Source organism: Barbus barbus (genome assembly GCF_936440315.1).
Source record: "Barbus barbus genome assembly, chromosome: 15".
Taxonomy (NCBI): domain Eukaryota; kingdom Metazoa; phylum Chordata; class Actinopteri; order Cypriniformes; family Cyprinidae; genus Barbus; species Barbus barbus.
Window position 1 is genome coordinate 24,605,573 of NC_136743.1, and position 8,228 is coordinate 24,613,800.

Here is an 8,228-nt window from a genome sequence, read left to right on the forward strand (position 1 = left end):
GATCGCTCTGCTCCCGGGAGTTTTGGCGAGAGTGCGCCGGGACGCGGTAAGCCTACTGTTAGTAGCGCCGTTCTGTATGGTATGGTTCTCGGACCTGATTTCGTTCCTCAACGGCGCCCCGTGGCCGGTGCCGATCAGGAGCGATCTCCTCTCACAGGAGATGTGGAAGCTGTGGGTATGGCCCCTGAGGGGGCGCAACTCATAGCGTCCGGTCTGTCAACCGAGGTTGTCGAGACCCTCCTCCAATCCAGAGCTCCCTCCACGAGGAAACTGTACGCCTTGAAGTGGAAACTCTTCACTTCTTGGTGCGGGGACCGCCAGCTCGACCCAGTCAACTGCCCGATTCGCGCAGTTCTGGAGTTCCTGCAGGCCCATTTCTCCGCAGGGTTAACCCACTCCACTATTAAGGTCTACGTGGCAGCTATCTCTTCGTACCACGCCCTTATTGGTGGCCAGTCAGTGGGCAGACACCCCCTGGTTACACGTTTCCTCCGCGGTGCGCTGAGGCTGAAGCCGTCTGTACGACCCCGTGTCCCCACGTGGGACCTGGCTGTGGTACTGGAAGCTCGGTGCAGAGCACCTTTGAGCCTCCCGAGGAGATAACAGATAGACTCCTCACCATCGAGACCGTCTTCTTGTTGGCCATCACTCCTCTGAGGAGGGTGAGTGACCTTCAGGCCCTTTCTGTGGCCCCTTCGTGCATTGACTTAGCGCCCGGTTCGGCGAAAGTCTTTTTCTACCCCCGTGTGGGGTACGTACCGAAGGTTCCGACGGTCGTATCACAGCCGGTCGTACTCCAGGCCTTCTGTCCTCCTCCCTTCTGGGAGCACGACCAGAAAAGGCACAACTGTATGTGTCCAGTGCGAGCACTGGACGCATACATCCACAGGGCTGCCCTGTGGAGAAAGACGGACCAACTGCTCGAGTGCTTTGGTCCGCCTAAGAGGAGTCTTCCTGTTACGAAGCCCACTCTTAGTAGGTGGATAGTGGATGCCATCAATCTGGTGTACGAGTCCTCTGAGCGTCCCCCGCTGTCGGGAGTCAGAGCGCACTCAACGCGAGGTGTGACGGCCTCCAAGGACTTCTGGGCAGGTGTCTCAGTCCAAGACATCTGCAACGCTGCGGGATGGTCCACACCCCTGACGTTTGCCAGGTTCTATAACCTCGACATCAGAGCCACTCCAGGCTCTTCCGTCCTCTCAGCCTGACACCAGGCAGGGACTTGTCAGTCTGGCAGCGTTGGTATTGCGTTCCCATAGCGTCTTTGGACGTAGCTCGAAGTTCCTGGAAGGGAACGTACCAGGTTACGTATGTAACCCAGGTTCCCTGAAGGGAACGAGAGCTACGTCCCGAGCCACACTTCCGGCGTCCCTGCCCGCGCTTGCTTCATGACTTTGAAGCTGACGCCGGCTCTGCCGCACGTGCTTATATACTTCCTGGTCGTGACGTCACCCTGCCCGTGACGCCTCGCCCATCCATTAGACTGTTGTATAAAATATTCAGAGCGTCGGTCACGCTGATGGCGTTCCCATAGCGTCTTCGGACGTAGCTCTCGTTCCCTTCAGGGAACCTGGGTTACATACGTAACCTGGTACGTTTTACTTTTTACTTTTGTTGCATGAGGCATGTTTTGACCCTTTTTTTTCTTTCACAAAATGACACAGGGTGACATCCGTTCCCTATATAAACGGCCTCTTCAACACAAAATCGAGTATTTTGACCTGAAAAAACACAAATTAAGAAGAGAAATGAAACTCGACAACTTGAAAAAGAGAAAAATTGCACTAGAGATAGAGTTGCTTCAAAAGGACCTTCAGAGTAAGTGCTAATACACCATTTGACACATAGTAGTATTGCTGACTTTACATAACTATCTCTTATTGCAGGCAAAAGATGACTTGCTGGCTTTTCTTTATAAAAATTTTTTAAATAAAACTCCAGGAACTAAGCATATTTGTCTTGTCTTTTATTTTACACATTCAAAAATGGTGCTCCACAATTCTGTCCCGTGCAGCTCTGCCACTAGGTTGGTCCAAGTGCACTGGCTGGAGGTCATCATCAGGCTGCACCTCCACCACAGGGGTCCTCTCCTTTCTGATGGTGGCAATATTGTGGAGGATGGCACATGCAACAATTATGTCACAGGCCCTCTCAGGTGCAACCCTCAGACCCTTCAGACACTGAAATCTTTCCTTTAGTTGCCCAAAGGTCATTTCAATGCGTGCCCTTGTCCTGGCTAGAGCTGCATTGTAACGGGTTTGTGGTCCAGGGTTTGGGTCAGGGAAGGGCGTCATAAAATGCTGCCTGCAGGCATAGCCCCTGTCTCCAAGTAGGATCCCGTCAAAATCCCCTGTATAATGGAAAAATGCAGTTTTGTTAGGCTCAGCATAAGTGTGTGTAATACTGTGAGCTTGACATTTATATGTTCCCTTACCACGTTCAAATAATGTGCATGAATGTGACTCTCTGAAAATTCTTGAGTCATGCACTGATCCTGGCCATTTTGCTTCCACATTTGTTATATGGAACATAGCGTCACACACCATCTAAGAGATTTTAGTCAGTCAACTGCATACTTTTTGATCCATTTCTTTTTTTTATGTAATATATTACTAATCTGGAATATTATAAATTGTAATAGTAATTTACTTGCACATTTATACTGTGAACCCCCTTTCTGTTCACAAAATCCCCTTCATTGGGGCCTGGTGGGGCCTTGATGGGGATGTGTGTGCAATCTATGGCACCAATAACGTTAGGGAAGCCTGAAGGACACATACTGTCAGTCATACTTTTTGGCATGGTCATGATTGCATGTCATTAACAATTATAAATGTACCTGCAATAGCAAATAAATTCTGCTTTACCACCTGGGGTCTTAAGTGGCTTGGAAATACCACAAAAACCCTTAAAAACTGCTTGAGTGCCAGGTAAACTTTGCGAATGGCACGACAGACAGCACTTTTCACTAAGTTCTCTGCATCTCCAATAGTGTAAATGAAAGTGCCACTCGCAAAGAATCTCAGGGCAATGCACACATTCTGTGTAGTTGTCAAAGCCCGACTCCTCCGTGTTGAACACTTAATGTGTGGTTCCAACAAATTAATGATGTAAATAACACCCTCACGAGAAAAACGATATCTCTCAACAATTACACTTTCGCGCTGCGCCAAAGGATCCTGTCTATCCCGCAATACGCGATTAATTCGAAAAGCTCTGCGAATTATTCTTGCACCTTCCGCAACAGGTTGCTGTCGTAAAAATGGACAAGACATGGCTGCGACAGACTTCCCTATCTCCTCCGCGATCTAATCCCGTTTACATTAAATAAGCCTGCTCCCGAGCAGGTTTAAGCTTGCGCACCTGTTGCTATGACAGCAAGTCCAGGATGAGCGTCGAAGAACCAAACAATCCAAGATCATGCCAAATCGTCAACAATCAAATCCAGCCAACTGAGTTAGCGACGTACGAAGAACGAGCCCCAGGATGTTATATTGGCAACTATGGATGTGAACTCACTGTACACTAACATTCCACATCATGAAGGTTTATTGGCTTTAGAACATTTTCTTGATTTGCGCTATGATGATGATGGGCTGCCGACCAAATTTATCATTGAAATGGCTGAAATGGTACTCACTAAAAACTATTTTTTATTTGAAAATAAATATTTTTTACAGATTGAGGGCACTGCCATGGGGGCCACTATGGCTACTATGCTAATTTATACTTGAGGTTTTTTGGAGGACATATGTTTTCAACAACAATCCTTCCTTTGACAACATTCTGTTTAAGAGATAAATCGATGATTGCTTTGTCATCTACAAAGGTTCTGAAGGTGAAGCCTTTGAAGCCTTTGTTCTGTATATGAACTGTCTTAGGCCTTCCATAAAATGTACATATCAGGTGGGGATCACTGATGTCAATTTTTTGGACATTTCTGTATCAATTGTAGATAATCAAATAGTCTCCTCTCTTTATAGAAAAGACACTGCTAAGAACAGTCTCCTTCATGCTAAGAGCACTCACCCAATGCCCTTAAAACGTGGTTTACCTTATAGTCAGTTTTTGAGACTCCATCGTATTTGTTCTAAAAAAGAGGATTTTGAGTCTAAAGCCCAGAACTTTTATATGGACTTTAAATCACGGGGTTATCCTAATAAGTGGCTTGACACTGCACTTGAGAAGGTTTCTAGCCTACAAAAACAGGAGGAAAGAAATTTGACTATGAAAAAAAAGAAATAATTTTTCATGTATTTTCAAATAAGCTTGTTCATGCTGACACATACATCTCTTCTCCGACTACTCTTGCCGATGCTCAGGGTAACTTTCCATGTTACAACTGTACTTCTTGTACTATGTCAAATGTAAATCATTTACACATCCTCGTACGTTAAAAACGTTTAAGATAAGATATTAGACAATTAATCACTTGTAAGAGTACATATGCTATTTACTTTATCATCTGTCCATGTTCGCAACTATATGTTGGCAAAACCACACGTGCATTACGCACAAGAAGGATTGAACACACAAGTGCCATTAGGAGACAGGATGATACATCTTCACATCACTTTAAGTCTGCTAACCACTCTTTGTCTGACATGAAGTTCCTGGGCATCGAGAGGATTCTGCCTCATAGAAGAGGTGGAGAGAGCGATAAGATGCTATTGCAAAGGGAGGTTTTCTGGATCTTTGAACTTAAATCTTTATTTCCTGAGGGTATGAATGAAGAACTAGAACTATTTTGTTCCTTGCAAAGATGGCTGTTATCATTGCTGCGTTGTTTTTGATCTCTTCTGTTGTATCTGTTGTTTTTGTAATGTTTATTCATTCTTTGCAGTTGTATACTTGTAATATTCTGCTATATATGTGAATGATTAGACTTTCTTTGATAATTGAGGGTTACCTGAGATAATCAACCTACATAAAAAGGGTGAATGTTGTTTAAGTGAGCACTGAAGATAGCAATGTCTGCTTGCTTGCTCGTGTCCATCTGTTTTTAACTCACATGCACTTTGCACTTTTTGCATGATGCAATTTATAAAATAAAAAAAGTTTTTGTAGACTTTTTCGGTCTTGAGTGGATCAGTGTGCGGTTAGCCACCCTCCTGTCTATTTAATAGTAATTCCTTTACCATTGACAATTATGGTGCAACTGTTGTTGCCACAGGTGCAGTAGGCTGGAGCTGGGGCACAGGCTAACTCTGCTCCATGGCCTCCTTTGCTGTTCCAGCAGCAGGTTGTTCCACAACCCTTTGTGCTGGTCCAGTAGAGCAGGGGTTTTCAAACCTGTCCTGGAGGACCCCCTGCCCTGCACATTTTGTATGTCTCCCTCATCTAACACACCTGATTCCACTCATCAGCTCATTAGTAGAGACTGCAAGAACTAAATTGGGTGTGTCTGATTAGGGAGACATACAAAATGTGCAGGGCAGGGGGTGCTCCAGAACAGGTTTGAAAACCACTGCAGTAGAGGCAGTGGGCTGCTTTAGACAACCATAAAAATACATATAACAATTCAGAAAGAAAACCATTAAAAACCATTAAAAACATTAATGTTACCTTTGGAGTGTGAAAGCCACAGATGCCTTTCAGCAAACCTCCAAGCAAGGTCATCTGGCTATGAGACGGCATTGGACATTTCTCAATCTGTAAGCATTATAACAAATGTATTGCACAATACAGTCCCATAACAGGGCATAAAATACTTAATTAAATTCATTGATTAATTAATTAATTGATACATTTCTAGGACATCTAGGAAAAATTTAAAGACTGTCCTTCCTAAATTTTATCAGCACGTTACATGTTCGATGCGAGGTCAAAGCACTTTGGATCATGTATACAGTAACATCAAGGAAGGATATAAAGTCTCTATCCACCCTCACTTGGGCCAGTCTGACCATCTTTCCCTTTTTCTCACCCCAGCATATAGACCTCTTATTAGGAAAACTACTCCTAAGGTGAGATACTTAAGGTTATGGCCAGAGGATGCAATCTCACAACTGCAGGACTGTTTTGAGCACACCACAGGGCTTTTCACACTGCACTTAACCCCAGGTTATCGTCATTCTAAACACCGCTTTGAACCCCTGGTAAAGAAACGTTTCACACCTACAATTTGCATTTGTGGTGTTAACCCTGCATTGCGGTGCTAAGTTTGTTCAGTGTGAAATGGAGCGGTGTTTGCTTGTTACTGCGGGATGCTTGGCAACAGACAGCCAATCAGAAATTGAGCAGCGAGGCTCATGTCATGTCAGTAACAGGAAACGCTCGTCATGTAAACAGCAGCTGGTTTACTGCCTAAAGCAGTATGGAGCCATACTTGGCCCCACGTTACATTTCCTTTCCTTTCCTATCTTCAGCTGTCCATCAGTTAGTCATTGTTCTTTTAAGGTGAGGGGGCAAACATTTAAAACAGTCAAATATTACATATTTTGTGGCAAAAAAATTAAAAACAAACAAATAAATAAAAATTACATCAAAGGACCACAAAGTGGGATCAGGGATTTTTTAATCTTTTACATTTACATTTACATTTAGTCATTTGGCAGACGCTTTTATCCAAAGCGACTTACAATTGGGGAATACAAAAAGCGATTCATCTTGAAGAGGCAGTCAGACAGAGGAAGTGCTCGTAACACCAAGTCTCAGTCATTGTTCAAATAAGTACAAACTAGTAGGTGGAGAGAAAGATAGAGGGAAAGTTTTTTTTTTTTTTGAGTTTAGGATGAAGTCAAGTACTGCCGAAAGAGATGAGTTTTCAGTTGTTGCTTGAAGGTTGCCAGAGATCCGGCGTTCCGAATAGGAGTGGGAAGATTATTCCACCAGCCAGGAATGGTGAACGAGAATGTTCTGGGTGTTCTTTTAATATTCAGAACTAATTTAGCACGAGAAATATTTAATGTTAAAGGAAGTCACTTTTTTGTAAACTGTATTGGTTTAGTTGTAGTCATGACCACCTAATCTGAGACCAAGACAGTTGTGTGTTTGAGGGGTTGAGACAGAGTCAAGACCAAGAGCAGACCAGCACTGCTCAAATTCATCTAAAGGATCCACATTTACTGCTGAGAAATGCCTTATTTTTAATCATTAATTACAATAATAAGACTTAAGAATTAAGAATTGGTACAATTACAAATGCATAAATAATTGTTAATAGTTGAAAATAATTATTAAAAATTGTTTACTGAATGTTTTTATAAAAGCAATATTTTTTTTTTTCAAAACGGTTCTCTTGCTCTTGTGAAATTACTTAATTATATCATATTATAATATAAAAATCCACATCTCATACACTCAAGCACTTATACTCTCAAACACTTTTTTTGCAACAATATCTTTTACAATATTGTGGGTGTATGTATTCATTTTGGTGACATTTTTGACACAGTCCCTCAATAATTTCTGACCTGGCATAACAGTATAAATCATTTGTTCTCAGCCAGGGGCGGGGGCCCAATATGGTGCCTCAACAAACTTCCAAGGGGGCCTGAAGATGACTTAAAACAGTTAAAAATAAAACAAAGAATTAAAAATAACTAAAACAGGTAAAAATCAAAGACATTTCTTAGAATTTGGTTATTTTTATAATGAATACAAATCTTTCTAGTCATGCTAAGCTCTTAAAATATTTTAGGTGAGTGGAGGGGGGCCTTCAAATAATGTGCAAAATAGGGAAAGTGAAGTAAACTATTTTGAAATCCACGGGTATAAATCAAATGATTTATTTTCGTTATTTAGTTATTTAATTAGTTATTGATTGCATTTGAAGCAGGACGTTTTACATCATGTCAATTACTTCATGTCTTTCATGGTGATAATCCTCCTCAGCTTCCTGGGGTTTTACACTGCTGACACTGACAGTCTGGGATTATAACTGAAGCTCTATCAATGATAAGAATCTTCTCCTTTGATTAAATCTCTATGCATGCATTAACGGGATCCATTTTTTCATGCTTTTCATGCTAACATGAGTTTTTTATGATAAACATTCCTGCCCGATTGTATGTAAGTATCTTATACTGTTACTTTTAATTTTATTGTTTATTTGATTGATTATGCTGATTATTTATTGGTTCTCCAGTTACAATGTGCAAATGCAATTGTTTTATAAACTCAATTATAATTCTATTTTCGACTGTGTTTTTGCTACATATACTGAAATTATCACACTATAAATCTCAACCATTATCTCAATTTATCTGGATTCTTTAATAAACATG